A 27,424-nucleotide genomic window follows, 5' to 3' on the forward strand; every position below is an offset into this window, starting at 1 on the left:
CTTTCTAAGACAATTAGGAATAGTGCTTCCTCAAGACCCAGCTATACCACTCCTAGGTATATACCCAAAGTTCACTCAAGTAAACAGAAGGGATACTTGCTTAACCATGTTTATAGCAGCTTTATTTGTAATAGCCAGAACCTGGAACCAACACAGATGTCCATCAATAGAGGAATGGGTACAGAAATTATGGTATTTTTATACAATGGAATACTACTCAACAATCAAAAAGGAGGAAATCATGAAATTTGCAGTCAAGTGGTGGGATCTAGAAAAGATCAGTCTGAGTGAAATATCCCAGAAGGAGAAAGACAAACATGGGATATACTCACTTATATAGACCTATAAGATATGATAAATATAATGAAATCTATACACCTAAAAAAGATAATCAATTGAGCGGACATGGGGTAAGATGATCAATCCTCGTTTAGAAAGACAGATGGGATGTGCATTGAACGTATGACAGGAGTCTACTGAGCGCATCTGAAAGACTCTAACTAGCAGTGTTTTCAAAGCAAAGACTCATGACCAAACCTTTGGCAGAGTACAGGGAATCATAAGAAAGAAGGGGAGTTAGTCTGATGGGGAAAGGATAGGAGCTCTACAAGGACCAAATATATCTGGGCACAGGGTCTTTTCTGAGACTGACATTCAACCAAGGACCTTGTATGGATATAACCTAGAACCTCCACTCAGATGTAGCCTGTGGTAGCTCAGTAACCAATTGGTTTCCCAAAGTGAGGGGAACAAGGACTATTTCTAACAGGAACTCAATGACTGGCTCTCTGGTCTCCCCACCCCCCGAAGGGAGGAGCAGTCCTGTTAGGCCACAGAGGAGGGCTTTGCAGCCAGTCCTGAAGATACCTGATAAAACAGGATTAGATGAATGGGGAGGAGGGCCCCCCATCAGTGGACTTGGAACGGGGCACGGTGGAGATGAGGGAGGGAGGGAGGGACTGGGAGGGAATGAGGGATCGGGACACGGCTGGGATACAGAGTTAATAAAATGTAACTGATAAAAAAATAATAATAAAATCAAAAAGAAAAAGAAAAAAATTCTGCAATTCAAAATGCTTCATTTAGAACATCAATTTTTATTTCATCTACCATTTCTGGGTTAATTCTGTCAAATCACAGACTGAATGTTTAAAATGCAGAGATAATAAAGGTCACAAAATTCAAAAAATATTCAATTCTGTGCTTTTTAAGAAGCAGACTGGTAATATCAGTTTCTAGTGTCTGCCATTCAGAAGCACTCCCTTGCAGCTATAAAAATAAAGTTGTAAAAAAAAGTAAATATATTATAGCCAAGTACAGATGATGATTTTCTTCCTCACCCTTTTACAGTATTATGAGTCTTAAGCCTTCGTCTCACAATTTGTGTTCTGCTATTAGTATACTCTTGCACCAGCCATTCCACATTCTCAATAATACACAATAATACACAATGTTGGGGTCTGAAACACCAAAACAATTTAAGAAGTTGCAAAAGCCCATCAAAGCAAGAACTTTATTTGAACTAGGGGGCAAAAACTGACCAGTCATGGGCAGTAACACAGATTTGGGCACTGACTAATTCTCTGAATATTTATCTTAGTAAATGTTTATGCAAAGACAAAATCTTATTGTACTCAGGCTGCTAGGGATTGGACAGGTCCTCAGAACAGATTTGAGAGCTGAAATACGACCTTAAAGTGAAATTCTACAATTTTTTTATAGGATGGAACCACAAGTCAAGGGGAAGCAGAGCCGGTGGTAGCATTTTCCAATAATACTTTGACACGAGGTTTTGACTGAGAAAGTAAACACTGGTGACTCAGCCTTATCCAGGACACCTGGGCTTAAGGTTTTAACTCAGCTTTTGCATAAAATCTCCTCCTGGACATCTGGCACCAAATTTAGAATTACACAGGAACAAAAGGGGGGAAAGGTGATCAGAGTGAATTTAAGTCATGATAGGAAACACATTCACAACTTCTGTGCTTTAGTTTAGATGATCAGCAACTTCGTTCTTTACATTTTTTCCTGATTAACAGCAAATATGAAACACATGAAAAATCAGGATAGGAGAAGGTTCCGGGGACTGTGAGTATGAAATTAGTTTTGAACATGGCAGCAGAAGTCCTGAGATGGCGGGACTCAGGCAGATGTCTCCTAACAACAACAACAGAATAATACTTCATCTATATGCTTTTTCTCCTCTCCTGTAATATTATTTCTTATTAATACAATTGATATATATAATATAATTTATATAATTATGGTATTATAAATTATTGTTATTATAATACAAGATATACAGTATAATGCAAATTAAATTTTGATAACTTGCTTTTGAAAAAGCAATTCATGAAAACATGGCCATGAATTTCCAAAACAGCAAAAAGTTCAAGAGGCTTTGAAGGGAGGAACATGAGAAAAAATGATGTCATGATTGTGTACTACATAAACAAACAAATGAAATGAAAAAATTGACATGTTCTATGTATTATCTTGCAAAATTTTGGTTAATGGAGTTTTTAAAATATATACAGATTACACACAAAAACATATCTATCTCTCTATTTATCTATATATCTCTATACATATATATGTATATATATAATTTCAAACATAAATATGTATATATAATTCATATTATAAATATTATGTAACATATATTATTATTTTATAAATTATTGTTTTATATAAATCATTATTTTATAAAGTACTATTATTTATAGATTATTATTATATTTTTATAAATTATATTATATAAAAATATATATATGCACACACTGAAATTTCTATGTATGCTCGATTTCTCTATGTTCAGTGTGATGCATAAGTGTTGTATTCAGCAATAAGGCCTTGCAATGGAGAGCGACCTAAAATCTTGACAAAACCTGCATTGTTTGGGCATTGTAATAATACTCCTTTAGCCAAAACCTCAAGTAGATATAACCCATTCCCAGTATTGAAATCTTCATTTGATTAAAAGTAAAATCCTGTTGGGACTCTCATATTATTTCATCAAATGACTTTCAGAAATGTAAATATTTTAGGAAGCTTCTACTGTATTGTTACTACAGTAACATTCAAATGACATTTAATTTTACCTGTGTTTCCTTGTATTACATTCAACATTGCCCTCTTCCCTCCCCACTTCCAACTGATTCTTCTTTTTGAGCCCAGCATCCATCTATAAATATATATTTTTTATTGTCTTATCCTAGGGAAAGCCATTTGCTTCTTTTTCTTGGATCCCAGTTGGTTGGAATACTACATGGTTTTATGTACTGTAGCATGCTTATCATTCACTTTACAAGTAATGTTAACATGTAAGTAGATACAAGCCATATTTGTATTTTTGAACTCAGACTGATTTTTTTTTCTAGTTTACCTGTAAATACACATTTGCTTTGAAATTACATGATTTACTTTTTAAAATGACTAAGTAATATTTTATTGTGTAAAAGTACCACATTTTCTGTATCTAGTCTTCTGTTGATGGGTGTCTGGATTATATCCAATTTCTGGTTATGTGGATTAGAGCAGATATAAAGATGTTTGAACAAATGTCTCTGTGGTAGGATGAAGCATCATTTGTATATATTCCCAAGAGTTGTATAGCTAGTTCTTGATGCAGAACAAATCCCATCCTGGTGAAGAACTGACCCAAGCATATCCTTAGTGGCTAGACATATTTGTACTCCTATTAGCAGTGTATGACTATTCTTGGTCATTGTGACTCTTTCTAGACTATATCTCAAACTACTTTTGATTTCAATTTTCTTGATATCTAAGGATAATGAACATATCCTTATGTTAAATGGACGGATCGTGAAGACAGAAACTAAATGTGGAAATAAAGAAACTAAGAAATATCATGAATCAAATGGACCTAAGAGATAGCTACAGAACATTTCTCAGCAGCTCATGGATCCTTCTCCAAAATTGAACATATATTCATTCACAAAGCAAGCCTCAGCAGATATAAGAAGATTGAAATAAACTCTGAAACTTATCAGACCTCCGTGGATTAAAGTTGGACTTCAACAACAAGGGAAACAATAGAAAGCCTACAAAATCATGGAAACTGAACAACCCTACTGGTTCAGGGAAGAAACAAAGAAAGAAAATAGAGACATTCTAGTGTTCAATGAAAACGAAGACACAACATACCAAAACTTATGAGACACAATGAGTGCAGTAGTAAGAGAAAAGCTTAAGGATTTAGTGCCTTCATAAAAAAATTGGAGAGATCCCATATGAGTAATGTAGCAGCACTGTTGAAAGCTCTCAAACACATGGAAGTGAACACACAAAGAAGGAGTAGTGGACAGAAAATATTCAAACTCAGGATTGCAATCAATAAAATGGAAACAAAGAGACTGATACAAAGAATCAATAAAACCAATAACTGGTTCTTGGAGAAAATCAGCAAGATAGACAAATTCTTAGCCAAACTAACTGAAAGGCAGAGGGAGAGTATCCTAATTAACAAAATCAGAAACAAAAAGGGTGACATAACAGACGATGAGGCAATACAAAAAATAATTAGGTTCTACTTCAAAAGCCTGTATTCCACAAATTGGGATAAAGAAACAGATGATTTTTGATAGATTTCACATGCCAAAACTATATCAAGATCAGGAAACAGTATAAAAGGTCTTATAACAGCTGTGGAAATAGAAGGAGTCATCAAAATCTCCCCCTCCCCCCAAAAAAGCCCAGGTCCAGACAGTTTTAGAGCAGAATTCTACCAGACATTCAAAAAAGAGCTAATACCAACACTCTTCAAAGTATTCTGCAAAATAGAAACAGAAGCAAAATTGACAAATTCCTTCTAAGAAGCCACAGTCACCCTGTTACCTAAACCACACAGACTCAACAAAGAATGAAATTTTCAGACCAATTTCATGCATGAACAGCAAAGGAAAATACTCATTAAAATACTCACAAGCTGAACCCAAGAACACATCCTATACATCATCAACATGACCAAGTAGGCATCATCCGACGTATGCAGGGATGGTTCATTATACAAAACTTCATCAGTGTAATCCACCATGTAAACAAACTCAAAGAAAAAAAATCACATGAACATCTCACTAGATGCATAAAATGCCTTTAACAAAAATCCAACATCCCTTCATGATGAAAGTTTTAGAGAGATCAGGGACACAAGGTCCGTATTTAAACTTAACAAAGGCCATATACAACAAGCTGATTGCAAGCATCAAACTAAATGCAGAAAAACTCAAAAGTGATTTCAGTAAGATCAAGGACAAGAGGATATCCACTTTCTAGATACCTCTTCAAAATAGTAGTTGAAGTTCTAGCTAGAGCAACAAGACAACTAAGAGAGGTCAAGGGCATACAAATCAGCAAGGCAGAAGTCAAAATATTGCTATTTGCAGGTGAGATGGTAATGCATGTAAGTGACCTCAAACACTCCACCAGAGAACTCCTGCATCTGATAAACAGCTTCAGCAAAGTAGCTGATATAGGATTGATTAAAAAATTTCAGTAGCCCTCCTGTACACAAGCGAGAAATGAGCTGATGAAGAAATTAGGGAACCTACACCATTCACAATAGTCACAAATACTATAAATTATCTTGGTATGACTGCAACCAAACAAGTGAAAGATCTGTTTGAACAGAACTTCAAGTGTCTGAAGAAACTAAATAAGATATCAGAAAATAGAAAAATCTCCCATGCTCCTGGATCCAGAGGATTAACACAGTAAAAATGTCCATGTCACCAAAGTCATTCTACAGATTCAATGCAATCACCATCAAAATGCCAACAGAATAGCTTAAACAATCCTATACAATAATAGAACCCCTAGAGTTATCTCCATCCCTGACTTCAAGCTATAGTACAAAGCAATAGTAATAAAAACTGTGTGGTACTGCAATAGAGATAGAATGATTGATCATTGGAATTGAATCAAAGATGCAGGAATAAACACACATACCTTTGGTCAATTGATTTTTGACAGAAGCCAAAACCACACAATTAAAAAAAAAAAGACAGCATCTTCAACAAATGGTGCTGATCTAACTGTTTTTCTGCATGTAGAAAAATGAAATAGATCATCTTTATTTCCCTGCAAAAAATCTGAAGCCCAAGTAGATCAAAGACCTCACTATAATGGCAGATACACTAAATATGTTAGATTAGAAAGTGGGGAGGAGCCTGAATTCATTAGCACAAGAGACAAATTCCTAAACAGAATATCCACTGCTCAGTCTCTAAGATCAACAACTATTAAATAGGACCTCATGAAACTAAAGTAGGTCAACTAAAGGTGATCAAGGGCATACAAATCAGTGAGGAAGAAGTCAAAATATTGCTATTTCAGACTCATAAAAATTTTCATGATATTGGCACTATCATGAATCAGAATATGTAAGGCTATACATATCATAGAAAATCACACTGATGAATTAAATGTTCAATTAGTAAATAAGAACACAAGCTGAAATGTTGATTGTCTTCCTCCCCGGTGATCAGCGGGATTGCATCAACCCTAACCCTAACCCTGGCCCAAGTCAAGAGTATCCAAACCCTGAGAGAAACCACTGCCTGCCCATGTCAGTGACTTTCCTGTCATTTGAGGATCCTTTGGGCATGGCTCTTTCATTTATTCATATACTATTTATATATTAAATTATAAATAAATCATTTTTCTTTCACTTTCCTCCTTTCAAAGCCTCCTGAACACACATTTTGGTCTTTTAAAAATTCATGGCCACTTTTTCATAAACTGTTTTTATATAAGTAACATTTCAAAATTTTGTTTATATTATAGTAACAGTAATATATAACCATGAAATTAGATCCAGCATATTTATGATAAACAGTATTAAAGAATAGCAGAAAAAAGTATAGAAGTAAAGTATTATTCTTTTTAGTTGTTAGTAGATGGTTGCCAGAGTCAAGCCATCTCAGGAACAACCTGCTTCTTACTGGCAGGGTGAAAATTGAGTTCATGTTCCCAGGCCCCAGACCCAACTCTTAACCTTCTTCTTCAGGTGTTACCTGTTAATAGGTAAAGAAAGTAAAGAGGGAAGTTGCTGATCATCTAAACTGAGGCACACAAGTTGTAAATGTGTGCCTGTCATGACTTAAATTGATTATGAACAGCTTTTCCCCTCTTACTTCCTGTAAGGCCAGGAGGGAATGTGACTGCAAAAGCTGAGTCAAGAACCCAGAAATCATGTGTCCTGGATAGGGCTCAGTCTCCAATGTTTACTTCTTTGATCAAAGCTCTCTGTTAAAATATGATTGGAAAATGCTACAGCCTTCCCTGCTCACCCTTGATTTGTAGTTCCATCCTATAAAAATTCTGTACAATTTCACTTTAGCATTGCAGTTCAGCTACAAAGTCTGTTCTGAGGCCCTAATTGATCAGTGGCCTGAATGAAGTAAGATTTTTGTCATCTGCTTACATATTTACTATGAGGAATGTTCAGAAAATCAGTCAGTACCCAAATTTGTGCTTTTGTCCCAGACTGGTCAGTTTTTGATGCATAATTCAAATAAAAATCATGCTTTCCTGGATTTTGTGACTTTTTGGACTGTTTTGGTGCTTCAAAATTCAATACTGGATTTATTTCAAAAATGTAATTGTGGAGTACATGAGTGTGCTATTAGCAGAGCACAGATTGTGAGATTAATGCTTGAGTATCTTAATATTATGAATGGGTGGTATAGGAAATGATCATGTAATATCTTTACTTAATGTAATATCTTTAATTTTTTTAAAAAAAACTTTATAATTATTGGTGAAAAGAGAAGACAACAGATAAGGGAGTCAAGATAGATACAAGGCTATTTTGTTTTTGAATGGCAGACACAAGAGACTGACACCACCAGTTGCCAATCTTGAAATATTTTAAGTGCAGTTTTGTGGAATACAGCTATATTTTAAAATCCCTGTTCAAACTACCTTTAACAACAGCAATCCAAAACAAACAAGCTAGTTTTAGATGAGCTACAATTCTGTTTCAGACTATGGGACTCTACAAAGTCACTGTGGACCATGATGAAATCATGCAGGTTGGGGAAGAAAGAAAAAACCAAACATGTTTTTCACCCACATTGAGGATGCAGCTGCAGAGCCCCAGGGCTATGGGATCCCCAGAACACAGGTATGAGAGGAAAATAGAATAATGAAAAGCCAGGAAATTCAGAGTGACTCTGGTTACAGTTAAAGAAATATCTCAGCACTGTGACCCACATTCTAATGTCTGGACTTTGCTTCAGTTTGTGAGTGGGTTTGTCATGAGAACCATTGGTTGTGCACAAACTAAGAACCTGAAGTAACAGTAGGAAGCAGCTGTAGCATACAAAGACTTCTTGGACAAGGTTGAGGTCTGAGCCTGCTGCATGACCCTGACATGCAAATAATCTCCTTGGATCAACATAGATGCAGTGCATTGTCTCTGTGTTGTGAAGACCCTGACATGTCCTTTCCTTTGCTATGTCTCTTACTACTCCTGCAATCTCCATTTACGTCAATGGAGGGGACTCACCACAGTTGTTTTGATTACTGGCAGCAGCCCAACACATACATGAAGGCAGACATAATCCTAGATGTATTTATCCCAATTTACACCACAGTAGAAGCACACATCAACTTCATGAATAATTTTGACAGCGAACCAAGTCTGCTATGGAAAATCTTTCTGTGAGTATTTGTGTGAATGTGCATTGGGTGTTGTGGCCTGAAGACAGTGCCTGCTCTTCTGTGAACATATAATTTCTTTGACAATATTGAACTACTTCCAGAAAAATGTAAAAGAAAGTTTCAAACTGTCCTCCTTCATTACACAACTACAAATATTTATATTTCTCTTCCTTCTATGTCAAGAGAGGAAGAAATCAGTGAGAGAATCCACCACCTTTTATGTTTGCTTCATTGTAGAATTCCATGATCAGGCTTATATATTTTTGACGCATTGACTCTAATATGTCAAGGTAATTTTCCACTCTGTGCACCTTTATTTGGGCATTTAAGTATCTTTTGCTTGAATGTTTTTTCCCCAGATTTGGAGATTTCAGCTAAAATGAAGTTGAGTATCTCCACCTCCTTAATACAAATCTCAGCATCTACTGTTTCACATTTTCTGGCATTAGTTTCTTTAAAGTGTCTCAGAGTTTGGACACTGCAGTCATAGTTATTTATTTCTCACTGATACTTTAATGAAATGCTCTGAAAGTCATGTCCTTCATGCATGATATTCTGTTGTCTACTTAGTTCTGCTAGAAACGGTGCCTTGTGGTGTGATTGGGGGCTTACTAGTTTTCATTTCAATATTAACATTTGTCCTTCTCCTGCTCTAGAAATTGAATTTTGTCTTAGGATTTCTCTTTTTTTGGTAATGAATGTTTTATTTGTATTATTCTTTTTGATCCCTCATCCAAATTCTCCTGTGCACTGCTGATTCTTGTCTCAATGCCCAGTCAAATTCACTGTTTGATTTCATCTTCCTTTGGGTTATTCACCTCTTTACTTTCTGAAGTATTCATTGGCCACTTTATCTCTCTGAGTACATTTGTGTTCATTTGTTGGTTATGTATGATATTATGGAGGAGTCATTTGGGTTTTCCATATTTCCTGTTTTTCCATTCATGGTATACTTGGCATATTTGTTCACTTGAGTAATGATTCTGGCTTAGGATGATACTTTACCGAGAAGTATCTTCTGGAAGGCTCATTCTATGCAACTCTCTGTGAGGAGGAAACAAACCTATAAGCCTGTTGATCTTGTAGTTGTATTGTTATGGAGTATGTGAAAAGAAAAATCCTAGGTTGCCTGATTTATTTTGCAAGTTAAGTACTCTTACGAATGCTTTCAAAAGAGGGAGAAACTATAGTTCATTAGCCCCCTACAGCAGGAGGTAGAAATAGTCCCAAGACCAGAGAAAGAAAAGAATCCCTCCTCAGAGATAGGAAAGAGACAGAAAGAATGAATTATTAATTGTCAGAAGTCTTAATCTAGAATCTGTTTGACCTGTGTTAGGGGGATTAAGTCTCAATTCCTTGAAGTTTAAAATATGTTTTAAAACTTTACTTAAGGAGATGAACATTTCAAATATATTAATATGAACACCATCCAGAACACACACTGTAATCCTCACTGTAGGAAAAGCAAGTGTCTGTAAACAGCTGGGATAGATTCATGATTTACAGATATACCTAAAGCTTGGAGATCAAAAAAGGATGTTTCTGGATTAAAGTCATGAAAAATGAACAGACTTACCTCTGTCTATATATATGTAATGGCAGATAAGATTTCTGCATAATGGGAAGTACTGTGTCTTTAAAACAATGATAGGACATTAAAATGAGATTCTGTAACTATGAAAACAGGAACCACATCTTTCATCAGGTGGTTTCCATAGGATATCAGAACTCCACTGATTAATATTTTAAAACTTTGACATTTTGAAATCATAAAGTCTCATTTTCTCATACCTTAAACCACTGTCTCAGATATTTACAACTTGCATTTAGGTACCACCATTCACTGTCTTAGACAGTAAAAATTTGTATCAAGTTTTTGATTATTATATTTATTTATTTTTTATTATTAGTTTAATTTTATTAACTTTGTGTCCCAGCTGTACCCCGCTCTCTCTTTCCCTTCCAATTCCACTCTCCCTCCCTTATCTCTTCTCTGTCCCTTTCCAAGGCCACTGATAGGGAAGGACCTCCTCCCCTTTCATCTCACCCTTTTTTATCAGGTATCTTCACGACTGGCTCCAAAGTCCTCCTCTGTGGCCTAGCAGGGCTGCTCCTCCCTTTGGAGATGGGGAGATCAAAGAGCCCACCATTAATTTCATGTCAGGTTTAAAGACTTTGTTCCCCCCCAAACCTTTACCAGGAGACTCTGTTAATTAAGCAGTGCTTGAAAAGCACGTTGTTTTAAATAAAAATTCTAACAATTAGATTGATGGATATTAATTACATAATAGCTTTAGTTTGACTTTCATATGTATCTATTTTTGTGTGATTATGTTGTTCACTGTGATGCCTGTCAGTAAGGCAAACCTTTCTGGCATAATGCTTCCTTCAGCAGGTGACCTACTAGCTGTAGAAAGAACAAGGATTGATTGTCACATATAGTATGGACTGACCATGCATTTGCAGCCTCATTTTGAAGATCTGCCTAGGGTTTCCTGGTTGCTGTTCAACTTCTATAGTGACAACTTGCTGTCAACACCACCAGAGATCTGAGAGGGTTAAATTGAGTAAGTAGTATAAAACCAAATGGCCTCTGTATCAGTCAAAAAGAACCCAGTCTAGGTTCCTCCATGGTGTTCAAATACTTTGTGGTGAGCAGAGGTTCTTTGGATGTCACCCAAACAACATTAAGACTTCAGCTGCAACATAGGGAATCAACAGCTTTCAAGCACCAGACTCGTAAAGTCTGAGAGATGTCTTATGGAAGAGGAACTTGAGAAAACTAACCTGTCTTGGCCAGGGAGATTAGGGTATTCATCTCAACAGTGTTCAGAGGTTGGTCAGAGATATAATAAAGCATATGTCAATTCTTGGTTCAATTGTCAGCATTACTACAGTTCAAATATGATCAAGACAAAGGCCATTTCTGTCCATAGTATTTGTGAATTGCCTTAGCTTATGACTGGAAGTGTATATTTTTGTCTACTAGAGGGAGACTTTTTCTTTAGGTTTCTTAAATCCGTATTTAGAAGAACTCTCTGAAGGGTTTGGGGAACAACATCTAATTTATTAACCATATTTTATATTAAATAAACGTCATGGATATTTAGTTACTTGTGTAAGGTTTGTCCTTGATTGGACACACAGACACTTTTATCTCTGTGTAGGCATTATGTTTATACTGTGCATGATGACAGGCCTACCTTTGAACATATTAAAGTATTTGGTCATCTGTAAGGTGTCTGACCATTATCCCTAATATTAATTATCTTTTACAGTTTTCAACAAGCTCACAGCTTTTAAGATTAGACTTTTGCACTTTTGCCCATGGTAAGTTTGAGCCTTAACATTTTGATATGAAGATTTAGGTAAAGATTTTTTACAACAAAAAAGAACCTTAAAACATAGAGTTCACAGAAAGACTAGGAATGTCACTTTCCAGATCCATTTGTAGTGTATCGTACAGAATATTAGTTTCTTATATGACTCAGTTTGTCCAGATAGTTAAACGCTAACATACTAAGAAAAGACAGAGAGGTTATATTTACATCTTCATGTAAAATTCTGGTATCCTAGATAGAACTTAGGAATTTATAGACCTTTGTTGCAGAAAATTAAAAAAATGATTGTTGGGCTCTATACTATTTATTATTATTTGCAATAACACTATCACTGTGGTATTATTTAACCCAGTATCACAAATAAGACTCAGATACTGGTTAGATTTTATATTTGCCTTATTTCTTTTGGGCCAGACAGATATTTCACATATGCTGCCTCAATAACCTCACCATTCATCTCCCAGCCCTCATCCAATGCCTTCCACCTTAATCCTCCTCATCTGGTCCACCTTCAATCTATAATTCCATGGTACATAGTAGCATTCTACATATGAGCCTTTTCGTGCCATTATTAGAGTCCTTCCTCAGCCCACATGTTCTTTTCTTCACAACAACCCATCATGGCATCCTTCTTCCTCCTCACTTCCCGACCATCTGTCTTATGATTCTCCTTTCCCAAAAGCCCCAGAATCTTTGCCATGCCTAACCCATTCTGCCCTGCCCAGATATAGGACATTTAATCAAACAATCAGGTATGTCTTAGGCAGGTTTTCAAAACTAAGATAGTTGTAACAGACCTTGAGTGCCAGTAACACACATCAGAACAACCTCCAATAGACCTTATTTATAAAACATAACTTAGTTATTTAACATCTGTTTTTCCTTACCTAGGTTTTTACAAGCCTCATTTTGAACACAGTTAGTAGAGATATATGTGTGTTTTTAGACACTTAAAAACTTAGACATACATCTCTAAGTCAGTCTCTGTTAACCTGAATAGATATTTATGACCTTAGAAATTTATAAACCATTGTCAAACATTTGATGTTAGTAAGTTCTATTTTCCAGAAATAGAAATTGTATTCCTGTAACATATACACTATGTTCTCACACGTTTATTTTTATAAATATTAATTGAATGCACATCATACACAAGCATGTTGTATTTTTTACCTATTAATCTTTTTTCTTACAATTTTTAACCTGACATTTTGTTGATGACTTTACAGAGTTTTAAACCACACCCAAGAATTTACAAATCCTGAGTTATAGAATGTATAAAAAATATTCTTAGAAATCTTAAAATTTATATAAATCTTATATATAGCTTATATATAAGCTACAAGTTTTTCTCCATTAATTTATATATTTATTAATTTTACATTCTGATAGAAGCCCTCCCATTATCCTCCAGTCCCTCCTCTCACACACACTTTCCCCCATTTTCCCTTCTCCTCTACACAGCAGCAGAAGGTTCCACATAGGCATCAGCCAGCCCTGGGACATTAAATCTCTACAAGACCAGGATCATCTTCTCCCACTGAGGGCAGACAAAGCATCTCAGCTAAGGGACTAGGATCCAAAGTCACATCTCAGGTAGCCAAAGGTTAAAATCATCAATGAAGTTTTTATAGCCAGTCTTTGCAAACATAGCTCTTTCCAGCAGTTATCATTCATACATGTACACATTCGCACAGTTGAATATTTGGTATTGAGTAATTCCTGGGAAAGACTAATCCTCCCTCTGTCAATGGTTGCTAATTTCATGGTTTAGAACAATAGATTCTCTTTACAGCATCTAGCCATAGACCTCAATTTAATATATTGCAACCACATGGAATTTCTACTTGGTGATGGCTGGAATGAAGGCAGAATCTTTCCTTCAGTAGAAACCAGTGGACTTCATGCTAATGATTTCTGTTACTCTGCCTCTATTAGTGCCAGGCAGCCTCTCACCTACCTGGAGTTTGGAAAGAAGGATCTGAAGACCCATCCCCAAACATGGAAGTCTATGAGTGAGACAGTTCAGCCCAACTACCTGCACCAAAATTACATTTCCTCCTATAATGAGTAATTTTTTACTGCCTGATAGGACTTGTGTTTTCCTCCTTTTTTTATGCTAGTTTAACTTCTTTTCCTTCACTGCCTTACCTTACCCAGGAAACTCAAATTAACTATTTAGTCTGAAAACTTATAGAAGCACTTTTCTATAAGTTATTACTTTTTACATTTTTATAAAAAATTTTTGTATTTTTATTTTGTGTTTATGAGTGTTTTGCCTACTTGTTTTTTTGTGTACCACAGGTATGCTTGGTGTGTGCAGAGGGGAGAGGAGGACCCCTAGAACTGGTGTTAAATGGTATGGTAATCCAAAAAGTGGCTACTATGACTGAATCAGAGTCCTCCACAAGTGTATCAAGTACTCATAACATCTCAGTCATTTCTGAAGTCATTCCCCAAACACTATTTTACACAGGTGTATTTATTTTTATTTTATGTACTTGAGTGCTTGCCTTCTTGTGTGAATACAACATGTGTGCCTGGTGGTCTTAAATTCCAAAAGGGATCTCATGTCCTAGAGCTACAGATGGTTCCAGGACATCCTGTGGGCACTGAGACTGATGCTCTTCTTTGTACAAAAGGGGTCAGTGTGCCTAGATGCCTGGACGTCTATCCATCCTTCAGTGCAACACTTTAACACTAAGAGTGCATACAAAGTTGTTACAATTTTTGTAAGTGAGTACGAAAATGAATAATTGCAAAACAAAAGAATATGAAGCTCTTATTCACATTCCTAGTGAACACCTTAGTGACTCTTCCGTATCCCAATGCTTCCATAAAGGAAAACATCATAAGCACCTATATAGTCAGCAGTCACAGGACATAAAAATTGACACTTTATCCACAAAATCTACAGCAAGGAAACCATTATTAGTTATAGTTCAATTTCTGAGAGTTTAGGAGCCATTCCATGGTGTTCCTGATTCATCAGGGGCTTATTCACAAAAGCTGTACATGTCACAGTAAAAGTCAAGGTTTAACACTTCTAGGTTCCTGAATTTGATAAAGAGTTTCTGAAAAAAAATGGACTGACTACACTCATCATTCTGTTCTTCTGTTTAGACCAAAATGGAGAAACTATCTATATTTGCTGACCTTATACTTTGCCATTGGTCAGATCAATAAGGACACACAACTGCTTCCCAATGTGACCTTGGGTTTTCATGTCTACAATGCCTTTAATTCTAACAAAAGAACCTTAGAGGGCCTTTTGATGTTGATGTCTGGAATAAGAGAGTATGTTCCTAACTACAAATGCAAAACACAACACAAAGCTCTAGAAATCATTTCAGGAACCAAGTCAGAATTTTCTGCTGCAATTGGAACACTTTCAGAGCTCTACAAAGTCCCACAAGTAAGTTAGGGAAGTATTTTTTTGTGCACAATCACAGGTCAAACCTGACAAAACAACACAAACAAAAGAAAACAGAGAAGTGTTTTATGTTTAGGATAGGCAGATTTAAAAGAGAAGTGAATATATTACTTTCATATGGCAATGGTTAACAGTAGAAAGAGTGTGGTAAAAATCATGCTCAGTACATTCTGAAAATTTCTAAGCAGATCACTTAGTGGAAACCATGACTCTATTGTCAAACACTGGAAGATGTACTGTGGATACTCAGGCTGCATTTTGTCATAAGTCAAATTGTACAACAAAGATACCTAAGTACCAAAGAAAGCATATAACCATCTCAGAATTCCTGCAGTTGTCAATACTGATGTATGAAAAAAAGAAAGTCTGGGACATGTAACTAAATTTAGAACAATCTTCAAGGTCATCACTGATGAAAATCTGATGTTAAATCAAGGAATTAACGATCTCATGCAGGAAAGTAGATCTCAGAATAGCACCCACAGAGACCAAACACTTAAATAGATTGCCACAATTGACTCTTTCCAGGATACACTGAATAAAGGCATCCATCAGCAGGCATTACTACATGCAAAGAAAATACTCTGTGAGCACAAGGGTCAGGAATAATCAAGATTATAAAACCCATAGTGTAACTCTGATTGTTATCACTCAGTTAAATAATTTGTAAATGTATTTTATCCTAATGTTAAAAAAAATGAAACACACAATAGTTTACATCTGTTTCAGAGTTTTGTCTCAGTCAAATCTATCATTAGACAGGGATGATGCAATAACCCCTGGCAATGTGATTTCAGATCTTCACAACCTGCACCATTTTAACTTAGGTAAATGAATCTCTAAAAACTTTGTTAGTCTCTTTCTGTATTTGCTTTCCTAAAGCTGATGGTTCTGAGAAATATGGTGTTATGTGACCAGAAAGTACATGGTAATGTTTTCTGCAGTCTTTCACTACATCAGATACTCTGTTTCATTGTATTGCAACAAGGGAGATCTATCATGTCTTTCAAAGACAGTGAACAGAATATTGTTTACTTCAGATATCTGAGTAATGTTGGAGATCATAGTATTAGGAAAAAAAAGACATATTCCATCATGTGATCAGATAGACAAGCTAATCTCAGAGAAGACATCCTCTTCACCAATAAGCAGTTCTTTGATTCTCATATGCAAAGTACGAACTCACTTCCTCCCTCCAGGTGATGATGATTCCAAATACATAAAACTTATAATCACCTTTTTTTTCCCTTTGCTTCTTCAGGTCACATATGGTCCCTTTGATTCCATGCTAAGTGACAAAGATACATTCCCAACCCTTTATCAGATGTCTCCTAAAGACAGAGCTCTAACCCAAGGGTTGATCTCTTTATTGCTCCACTTTGGCTGGAAGTGGCTGGGGGTCATTGTGTCTGATGATGGGATAGGAAGGGAGTTTCTCTCAGACCTGACAGTAAAGATTGGATCAGAAGATATCTGTATGGCTTTTACAGAAAAACTGTCTGATAACTCAAAATATAGAATAATATATGATTATGGATTGCTGAACTTGTACCAACATATACAAGTAAATGTGATTTTATTCTATGGTAATATGGATGACTTGGTGATCTCTCTCCCATACATTAAAAAATTTTTAAGAAGAAAGGTGTGGATCATGGCAAAGCAACACCTGACATATTTAGAATCTACATTCAATGACAGGAATTTTTGGATATATGCTTTCAGAGGAAGCTTCTCGTTTTCAAAGAGGAGAAGTATCCCTGGCTTCAAGCACTTTCTTGAGGCACTTACACCCTCCCAGTACCCAGGAGATTCTTACTTCTCTAAATTCTGGGTTGACAATTTTGATTGTTCACCTCTTGGTTTTCTATGTGAAAAATTTAAACCCTGTCCAGCAAATATTTCCCTAAAGACTGGGGATGAAATAAATGATGTGATGACTACTTCTGAGCCCAGCTATTCTATATGGAATGCAGTATATGCAGTGGCCCATGCCCTCCATAAAATGCTGTTGACCAAAACTGAAATGGGACCTATGGATGACAGAAACAAGGGTGAGATTCTACCATGGCAGGTAAGCCTCATTCATAAGCAAGGGAATCACCAGGATCACATATTATTGGTAAGCAATTTATTGTGGTTAACCAAGAAAGCATTTTCTTCTTATAATTAAAAGAATATTTTAAAATGCAAAAGGGTTTGTCATAGTATATCTATATATGTCTACAATTATCTGACATGATTTTGGAACTGAAAGCACAGATTTGAAGACATTAAATTAGAATGTGTTTAAACAAATGTTTCCTAACCTAACATGAAATTCTGAATATAAATATGTGATTAATGTCAAAATATAGCAAGTTCAATAATCAAAATTTATATTTTCTTGGAATATACCCATTGAAATAAGCTTTAGATATAATGACCATATCCAAAGCTGCTATTTCACGTAAAATTCAATCTATATTTAATGACAGAAGACCATAAAATTAATAGCCTGTGCAAGTGACATAAGTAACTGAAAAGTAATGGCTTTTATAATTTCATCATTCTTAATTACTTAAAATGAAGGAAAAACCAAGACTGTGTTTCTATTATTAAATGTTAGAACACAGTGCTCATAAGCTTAGGCACTATCTCTGTGTATTAGTGGTAGATGGATGTGTTTGGGTTTTAAACCGACAAGATATAAACATGGGATTCATTTATATACATGAGCCTTGATGGTCACATTCAAATAGGGTGCCATGAAGAAGTTTGTTGGACAAGTCAATTGGACTTTAAATCCATTCAAAAATAAATAAAATGAATTCTGAACATAGAGTGCACTGTGTAATTTAGAGTATCATGTAAAACAATAATATTTGGCATAAACACTGACACAGTTTGTGAATATAGCTTTCTAGAGATGTGATATTATCTAAGTTAGTATGTCCTGTGTACAAATAACTTAGCACCTAAGCAACCTTTATAACACACATTGTTAATTAGGTAACACAATATCATGTCTCAGTAGCTGAACTGTTTACCCATTGTATTAAGTTAGATATGTAATTGAATCATACTGGAGGATGACTCAGTGTTACATGTACTTGCTGCACATGCAGAGGACCCAAGTGTCGTTGTTAGCACATACATGGCTACTCACAACTTACTAAGGTACAACTGCTCAACTTACTAAGGGACCCACATGAAGATCCAACATCCCATCATTTACATATATGTATTGCACCTAGTTTCATTCCAAGTATAAAGCCCCGGTGGATGTAGGTCACTTTACTCTGTATTCTTGCAGCATTCTAGTCCACTTGGGTTCCTTCTATCCTTCCCAACCACTCTTACATGAGACTCTTCAAGCTCTGTGAGATGCTGGACTGTGAGTCTCAGCATGTGATTCGATTAACTGCTAAGGGTGAGGAGGCTCTTAGAGAAATGTTAAGTTAGGCTCCTGTCCCTAAACATAGCACATATCATTAATGTTGTCAAGGATTGGCTATCTCCCATGGGGTGGGTGTCACATTGGGGCAGGTATTAATTTTTCATTCCATCAGACCTACTGTATCTTTGTCTTTGTCCACCGTGGAGTTAAGATAAATTTTGTTTGGGAGGTTTTCAGGTAAATTGGTATTTCCTTCCCACCACTATAGGTCCTTCCTGGCTAGAAGGGGGCTTTCTACACTCTCAACTCCCACACTGATGGAAGGCTCAGCTAGAGACATCCCCATATCCTCCCTGTAGCCTGTAGCCTGACCCATCTCAACAGTTTGTCTCAATGATTTCCCCAACCTTCTTTCACCCTTTGTCTCCAGGCCCTTAAACCTTGCCGCCCAATTCTCCTCATATCTGCTTTCCCTCATCTCACTCCACACAACCTCTCCTGTCCAATTCCCTCTATATTTCCTCTTTCACTGTCCATTTAATTTCCCCATCTGAGTGAGATTTAAGAAGGTCCTACCTTGAGCCCTTCTTGTTACTTAGTTTCTTTAGGTCCATGATTAGTAGTGTGGTTATTATATGGCTAATATCCACTTATAAGGGAATACATAGCATATGTGTCTTTCTGGCCATGGGTTACCTCACTCAGGATGATCATTCCTATTTCCACCCAATTGCCTACAAATTTCATGATTTGTTTGATTTTAATAGCTGAGTAGTGTAAATGTACCATATTTTCTTTACCCATTCTTTGGTAGAGGAACACCTATTTGTTCTCAGATTCTTTCTATTACAAATAAAGCTTAATGTATACAGTTGAGCAAATGTCCATTTATGGTGAAGTATCTTTGTTATATGTCCAGGAAGATTATAGATGGTTCTTGAGGTAGAACTGTTCCCAATTTTCTGAGAAAGCACCAGATTGATTTGCAAAATAGTGGTCCAAATTTGTACTCCCATGAAAAATAGAGGAGGGTTATTTTTCTCCACGTCCTTGTCAGCATGTGTTGTCACAGCACCACACTCCCTCCCTCATCTCCTCTTATGTCCCTCCTCAAGCCCACTGATGGGGGGTCATTTTTCCCTTCCCTTTGTCCCTAGCATATCAGGTCTCATCGAGACTGACTGCATTGTCTTCCTCTGTGGCCTGAAGTTCTTTTATTGCACAGAAATGCTGGGTTATTATTATTTTTTTTTATTTTCAATATAATATTGTGAATTGTTCTTTCAAGGTCTGTGATGAATTGTGTTGTTTTTTGGATAGGAATTATATTAAATATATAGATTGCTTTTGCTAATATGGTCATTTTTGCTATGTTAATTTTACCGAGCCATGAGCATGGGAGCTCTTTCCATCTTTTGATATCTTTTCAGTTTCTTTTTTCAGAGACTTGAAGTTCCTGTAACAGAAGTCTTTCTCTTGCTTGGGGAGAGTTCCACCAAGATATTATTTCTGGCTGTTCTGAAGGATGCTATTTCCCCAATTTTCTTATCAGCCAATTTCTCATTTGTATTCAGGCCACTACTGATCTTTTGAGTTAATTTTAAAGCAACCACTTTTCTGAAGTGGTTTATCAGCTGTATAAGTTTTCTGGTAGAACTTTTGGGGTCACTTATATATAATAGTACATCATCTGTAAATAGGGATGTTTTTACTTCTTCCTTTCCAATTTGGACCCCCTGATCTCTTTTAGTTATATTACTGTTCTAGCTATAACTTCAAGTACTACATTGAAGATACATAGAGAGAGTGGGCAGCCTTGTCTTGTCCCTGATTTTAGTATAATTGCTTTGAATTTTTCCCCATTTAATTTGATTTTGGCTATCTGCTTGCTGTATATTACCTTTATTATGTCTATGTATGGGCCTTGTAACCCTGATCTTTACAGAACTTTTATCATGAAGTGGTGCTTGATTTTATCAAAGGCATTTTTTTTTTGCATCTAATGAGATAAACATGTTTATTTTTTTCTTCCAGTGAATTACAGAGATGGATTTAAATGTGTTGAATCATCCCCACATTCCTGTGATGATGTTTACTTGATCATGGTGGATGATGTATTTGATGTGATCCTGGTTTGGTTTTCTAGTATTTTATTGAGTACTTTTCCATATAAGTCTGTAAGGGAAATGGCTCTGAAATTTTCTTTTTTGTTGGGTCTTTGTGTGGTTTAAGGTATTAGAGTAACTGTAGCCTCATAGAATGAATTTGGCAATATTCCTTCTGTTATATTTTGTGGAATAGTTTCAGGAGTGTTGGAATGAGGTCCTCTTTGGAAGTCTGGTAGAATTCCATGCTACAACCATCTGGCTCTGGGATTTTTTGGTTGGGAGACCTCTGATGACAGCTTCTATTTTCTTAGAGGTTATAGGACTGTTTAAACTGCTTACCTTATCTTAATTTAATGTTGGCAAGTGACATATATCAGGAAAATCTTCCATTTCCTTTTGATTTTCCAAACTTGTAGAATACAGTCTTTTGAAATAAGACCTAATGATTCTTTACACTCCCTTTTCATAACTGATTTTGTTTATTGGGATACTATCTCTCTCCCTTTTTGTTAGCTTCTCTAGAGCTTTGTCTATCTTGTTGATGTTCAAAAAAAACAGCTCTTGGTTTCACTGATTCTTTGTATTGTTCCCATTTTTTTTTCTTTGACACTAACTTCAGCTATGAGTTTGATTATTTCCTCTTGTCTACTCCTCTTAGATGTTTACTTCAGTCTGTTCTAGAGCTTTTACATGTACTTTTAAATTGCTGCTATGAGAATTCCGTAATTCTTTTTAGAAAGGCACTTAATGCTATGAACCTTCCTTCTCCTTAGCACTGCTTTCATTGTGTCCCAGAAGTTTAGGTATGTTGTCTCTTCATTTTCACTGAATTCTAGAAGATCTATATTTTCTTTCTTTATTTCTTCCCTGACCCAATGATTACTGAGTCATTCAGTTTCTATTAGTTTTATAGGTTTTCTATTGTTTCCATTGTTATTGAACTCTAGCTTTAATCCATGGTGGTCTGATAAGATACAAGGTGTTATTACAAATTTCTTATACTTGTTGAGGCTTGCTTTCTGACCAAGTTAATGGGCAATCTTGAAGAAGTTTCTGTGATGTGCTGAGAAGATGGTATATCCTTTTTTGTCTGGGTGAAAATTCTGTAGATATCTGTTGAATCCATTTGATTTGATCATTAGTTAGTTTGATTGTTTCTCTATCTAGTTTCTGTTTTCATGATTTGTCCTTTGGTTAGTGCCGTGTTTTGGAGTCTCCCACTATTACTGTGGACATATAAGTGTATTATTTAAGCTTTAGTAATGCTTCTTCTACAAATGTAGGTGCCCTTGTGTTTGAAGCAAAATATTCAGAATTGAAACATCATCTTGGTGGATTTTTTATATGATATGTATCATTTTACTATGATATGCATCCTTTCCCATATCTTTTGAGTAAATTCAGTTAAAAGTTTATTTTTATTAGATATCAGGATGGCTTCTTTCAATTTGCTTCTTGGGTCCATTTCCTTGAAAAAGCTATTTCCAGCCCTTCACTCTGAGGTAATGTCCTCTTTTTTTGTTAAGATGTGTTTCTTGTTTGCAGCAGTCCTACTTATGCATCTATTCTGTTAGTCTGTGTTTTTTTTTTTTTTTTTTTTTGAGGAATTGAATCCATTGATGTTGAGTGATATTAATAACTAATGTTTGCTAGTGCTGGTAATTTTGATTTTTATGGTTGTAGTGAGTTTCTGTGTTTCTCTCCTTTTGGTTTTGCAGCAATGGTGTTTTTTTATATCTTATTTGTTTTCTTGGGTGTGGTTAACTTTATTTGCTTGGAGTTTTCCTTCTAGTGTACGTTAAAGCTGAGAAGCATAGACATTGGTGTTTTGGGGTCCACAGCACAGCCTCTTACTTGCTGTGGAGTCACTAGAGTTCTAGCACTCAGAAACCATGTGGACTGGGCACCACCATTTTGAATCCTCTTCAAATATCCATCTTTTAAATGGAAATATTTTTTTCTGGTGCTGGAGAAAGACACAGGACCTTTTTCCCAACTAAGGACACGTTACACACTATACTATCTTCTCTCTCATAAATGATATTTCTACTTGTGTTTAGTAACTCTAGCATTACTTCAAAGGGGAATAATTTTAATCTTGCTATACAACTGGGGAGACTCCTAAACAAACTAAGCACCTTTAAAAAGAAACCCATATCAGAGAGAGGGAAAATGAATTTCTCTTAAAGGTCAACCAGTAATCTGTGTGGGCCACTCATATAAAATTTTGTCTCTCTTCAGCTGCATCCATTTTTGAGGAAAATTAAAGTGACAAATGCTGCTGGAGATGAAATAAGCTTTGATGAGAACAAGAATGTCATGGAAACATATGATATACAAAACTTTATTGCATATAGTAAGCAAAATTCATTAATACTTAAAGTGGGAGAATTTGTCTTCAAGAGTCCACAAGACCAAGGCTTTTTCATCAATGAAGTTCTGATTCAATGGCCAAGCAATTTTAATCAGGTTGGAAAAATTTTCAGCATTTAATATAAAGGGAATTATTTGTAAAGAATTATAAACTTGATTGTGTAATATATATTGTGAAATTTCTTTTATTATTATTATTTTTTTATCAGTTACATTTTATTAACTCTGTATCCCAGCCATGTCCCAATCCCTCATTCCCTCCCAGTCCCTCCCTCCCTCCCTCATCTCCACTGTGCCCCTTTCCAAGTCCACTGATAGGGGGGACCTCCTCCCCATTCATCTGATCCTGTTTTATCAGGTATCTTCAGGACTGACTGCAAAGCCCTCCTCTGTGGCCTAACAGGGCTGCTCCTCCCTTCGGGGGTGGGGAGACCAAAGAGCCAGTCATTGAGTTCCTGTTGTGAAATTTCAAGCTCTTAGCTCTGTTGTGACTGTGAGTTTGTTTGTGGGTATTCATGCATATGAACACATGTGCTGGTTAAGGCCACAGTTAACTGTGATTATCTTCCTCAGTTGCTGTCCACTTTCTTTTTAAATAGGATATCTTTCTGAAACCCTTACTTTCTGATTTTGCTCTGCTCAGTGGACAGTATTACCTATGTACTCTCTCTGTCTTCATGATCATAAAGCTTGGATTACAGGCATATTTTTTGCACCCAAACTTTCTTTTCATCCCTTCATCATGATTAAATTCAGACTTTCATGCTTATGTGGCAAGAGTATTACATACTTAGTAATCCCTTTATTTCTGTATGATGACTTTAAATCTGAAATAAACCAGTATTTCAAATATATATAATGTCTACATACACAAATAAGTACACCTACAGACGCACACATAATGTCAGCTAATTCCTTAGCTAGAATTAGATGAATTGAACCTGAATGCTTGTGTTCATTGATGATGCAATGAATGAATGAATGAGTGTTCATGGTTATATATAGGCATGTTTGTGGGTGTTACCACATGTAAACACACACACATGATAACACACACATGGATACAAACTTATCTATATAGTCACATATGTTAATTATACAGGCAAGCTGAAGCTCAATGCATCCTTCCATTCACACAACTCCAACACAAGCATATCAATAGTTTTACAAGATTTTGAGGTAGCATAAACAAGACATAATTATGGATTTTGATAAAAGACATTTCTGGAACCAATGTATATGAGCTGCCCAATACGTATGTTTGGAACTGAACTCATATTTCTATGCAAGAGCGATGTGCACTCTTAACTGCTGAGCCAGTTATCTACAAGCATAATACTGTTAATATAGACATATTTATGAGACAGAAACTGAATCCAAATCAAGGCAGATGAGATGTCTAAGGAAAGATAGAAATATTTCCTGTCCTACACAATTTCTAAAATATAATGAACTAAAACTGTATTAGTTTAGTAGTTATTGTGATTAACTAAGAATGCAATTGGTAAAAATCCTATGTGATGATGTCTCTAACGTTTGAAAGGAAAGGTACAGTATAATTCCTACCACTGGGAGTCATGGGTAAACATCACAGAAATATATTATAATTCACCAATGGCCAAACAATCTTTCATGAGAAAATTGAGCTTCCTTTTTCAGCTGAATCAGAGTGTGTGGGTTTTAATACATGACTGGAAATGTAAAGGTAGAAACAGATGAGGCGAGAGTGTTGGGTTTTCTGTCTGACAATCCAACCCTTCCATAATTCATACAATAAATGAGTTCTGAGTTGCTGCCTCAGAGGCGAGAATATGTGGATGCCTTATACATTTCACATAGGTGAGGCAGAAGTGAGTCACAGTTTGATCACCATAAATGGTTGTTGAACACTTAATAATAGGAAGTGAGCTAACTTCAAATCTCCATTCTACACTCACATATGATAACCTCGGAGTTCCCCTTAAATACATATAATTTAATTTGTATCACAGTCATAAACCCTCCCTCATTCCCTCTCAATCCCACTGTCCCTCCCTCATCTCCTCTTTGCCCCTTTCCAAGTCCACTGATAGGAGAAGTCCTCTTCCACTTCCATCTGACCTTAGCTTTTCAGGTATCTTCAGGACTGGCTGCAATGTCCTCGTCTGTCACCTACCAAGGCTGCTCCTCCCTCAGAGGGAAGGGGGAGGTCAAAAAGCCAGTCATTGAGTTCATGTCAGAGATAGTCACTGTTCCCTTTGCTAGGGTAACCCACTTGGATACTGAGCTTGTGATTAATATAAAAAAATAAAAAAATTATAAAAAACTTAAACACACACAAAAAATACATACACTTTACATAGAGTATGTACATTTAAGTTGTTTAGCCTAAAGTATTTTAAATTAATGTTCAATATTATGACCGGTTTTTCTGTGTTGCCTTCAGACTCCTCAATCTGTATGTACACAGAGCTGTGGTCCAGGATTCTGGAAAGTTCTACAAGAAGAAAGACCCATTTGCTGTTTTTCTTGTGTATTTTGTCCGGAGTGGCACATTTCCAACCAGACAGGTAGAAAAATAACACCTATCCTCAACTGCTTGGGAATGTAGAAGGGGAAAGTTACAAACTGACTATGGTGTCATAATGCAATGCTGTTCTCCATGTCTCTTTCCCTCATCCCTGAATCCATTAGTAATCACTGCTGATGCCACAAAATGTGTGAAGATTTGAGTGGCAATTCTCTTGCTATTGTGTCATATGAAAACTACTAAAAAAAAAAAAAAAACCCTGCCTTTTGGTGCATGACATGGCTATCTCCATGGTATAGGTTCCCCATTAATTGCGAGATCTCCACTGGTCCAGAATTGATTTTTATTTCTGCAATAAACAAACCTAATGATTTTTGCCTGAAGATAACTCCAGGAAAAGTACATGTGTGATTGTTTCTTGAATGCATGAGAAATTGAACTGCATTTACAACACTTACATTTGTCATCTTCAGTATCAACAATAGTAGAAAAAGAAAGTTGATGTAAATAAAAATATGGTTGCCTGTTTAGGGTTATGGTCAAATGTGTGTTAACATAGACAAGTAACTTCATATGGCATGTGCATGTTTTATTTTTAATACAAACAAACACACACACAACTAAACATATAATAAACAAGAGGCCATGAATTTGAGAGAGAATAGACATAAAGTGGCTCAAGAAGATGTTCTTGGCAAAGAACAAGAAGAGGTATAGTGAGATAATTATGTTCTTTTTAAAATGAAAATTTTCATAAGAAAGTAAAAAGTCAAAATGAAAATACATTAATATAACGATGAGAATCTACTATTTTTTTATCATATTCAAAAAGGCCAACCGTTAGACAACTGGATAACAAACAAAACATTTTATGATTTATTGAAAACACTAAAATGTTGAAAGATTAAATATTCGTTATATTCTGAGATCTAGTGCTACCATAGGTTAAATTCCTTGCAGTGTGATATATGACTTCACATACTATGTTGAAGAGATATCAAGAGAGCAGGCAGTCGTGCCTCGTGCCTGATTTCAGTGGGATAGATTTAAGTTCCTCTCTGTTTAGTTTGATGTTGGCTATAGGCTTGCTGCATATTGTTTTTACTATGTTTAGGTATGTGCCTTCTATTCTTGATCTCTCCTAAATTTTTAACATTAATGGGTGTTGGATTTTGTCAGATGTTTTTTGGCATGTAGGGAAATGATCATGTCTTTTTTTTTCTCTTCAGTTTGTTTATGTGGTGGATTACATTGATAGATTTCTGTAGACTGAACCACCCCAGCATGTCTGGGATGAAGCCTATTTGGTTATGGTGGATAATATTTTTGTTGTATTCTTGGATTCAGTTTTCAAGAATTTTACTGAGTAGTTTTGCACCAATGATCATAAGCAATATTGGTCTGAAGTTCATTTCTTTGTAGGATCTTTGTGTGGTTTAGGTATCAATGTGACTGTGGCCTCATACAATGAGGTTGGTGATGTTCCTTCTGTTTCTATTTTGTGGAATAGTTTGAAGAATATTGGTATTTCCTCTTCTTTGAATGTCTGGTAGAATTCTTTGCCGAAACCATCTGGACCTGGGCTTTTTTGATGGG

General features: G+C 35.9%; 1 protein-coding gene and 1 long non-coding RNA gene across 2 annotated transcripts in view; both read left to right on the forward strand.

The window, feature by feature from the left end:
* Nucleotides 1-27,424, forward strand: part of LOC132650993 (zinc finger protein 160-like) — a 128,269-nt gene that overhangs the window by 67,237 nt on the left and 33,608 nt on the right. The window lies entirely within an intron of this gene.
* LOC132650995 (uncharacterized) lies at nt 22,965-26,230 on the forward strand. The gene is made up of 2 exons (XR_009588966.1): nt 22,965-23,415; nt 25,745-26,230. It is a non-coding gene; the product is annotated as an uncharacterized LOC132650995 (long non-coding RNA).

Source organism: Meriones unguiculatus (genome assembly GCF_030254825.1).
Source record: "Meriones unguiculatus strain TT.TT164.6M chromosome 13 unlocalized genomic scaffold, Bangor_MerUng_6.1 Chr13_unordered_Scaffold_37, whole genome shotgun sequence".
Taxonomy (NCBI): Eukaryota; Metazoa; Chordata; class Mammalia; order Rodentia; family Muridae; genus Meriones; species Meriones unguiculatus.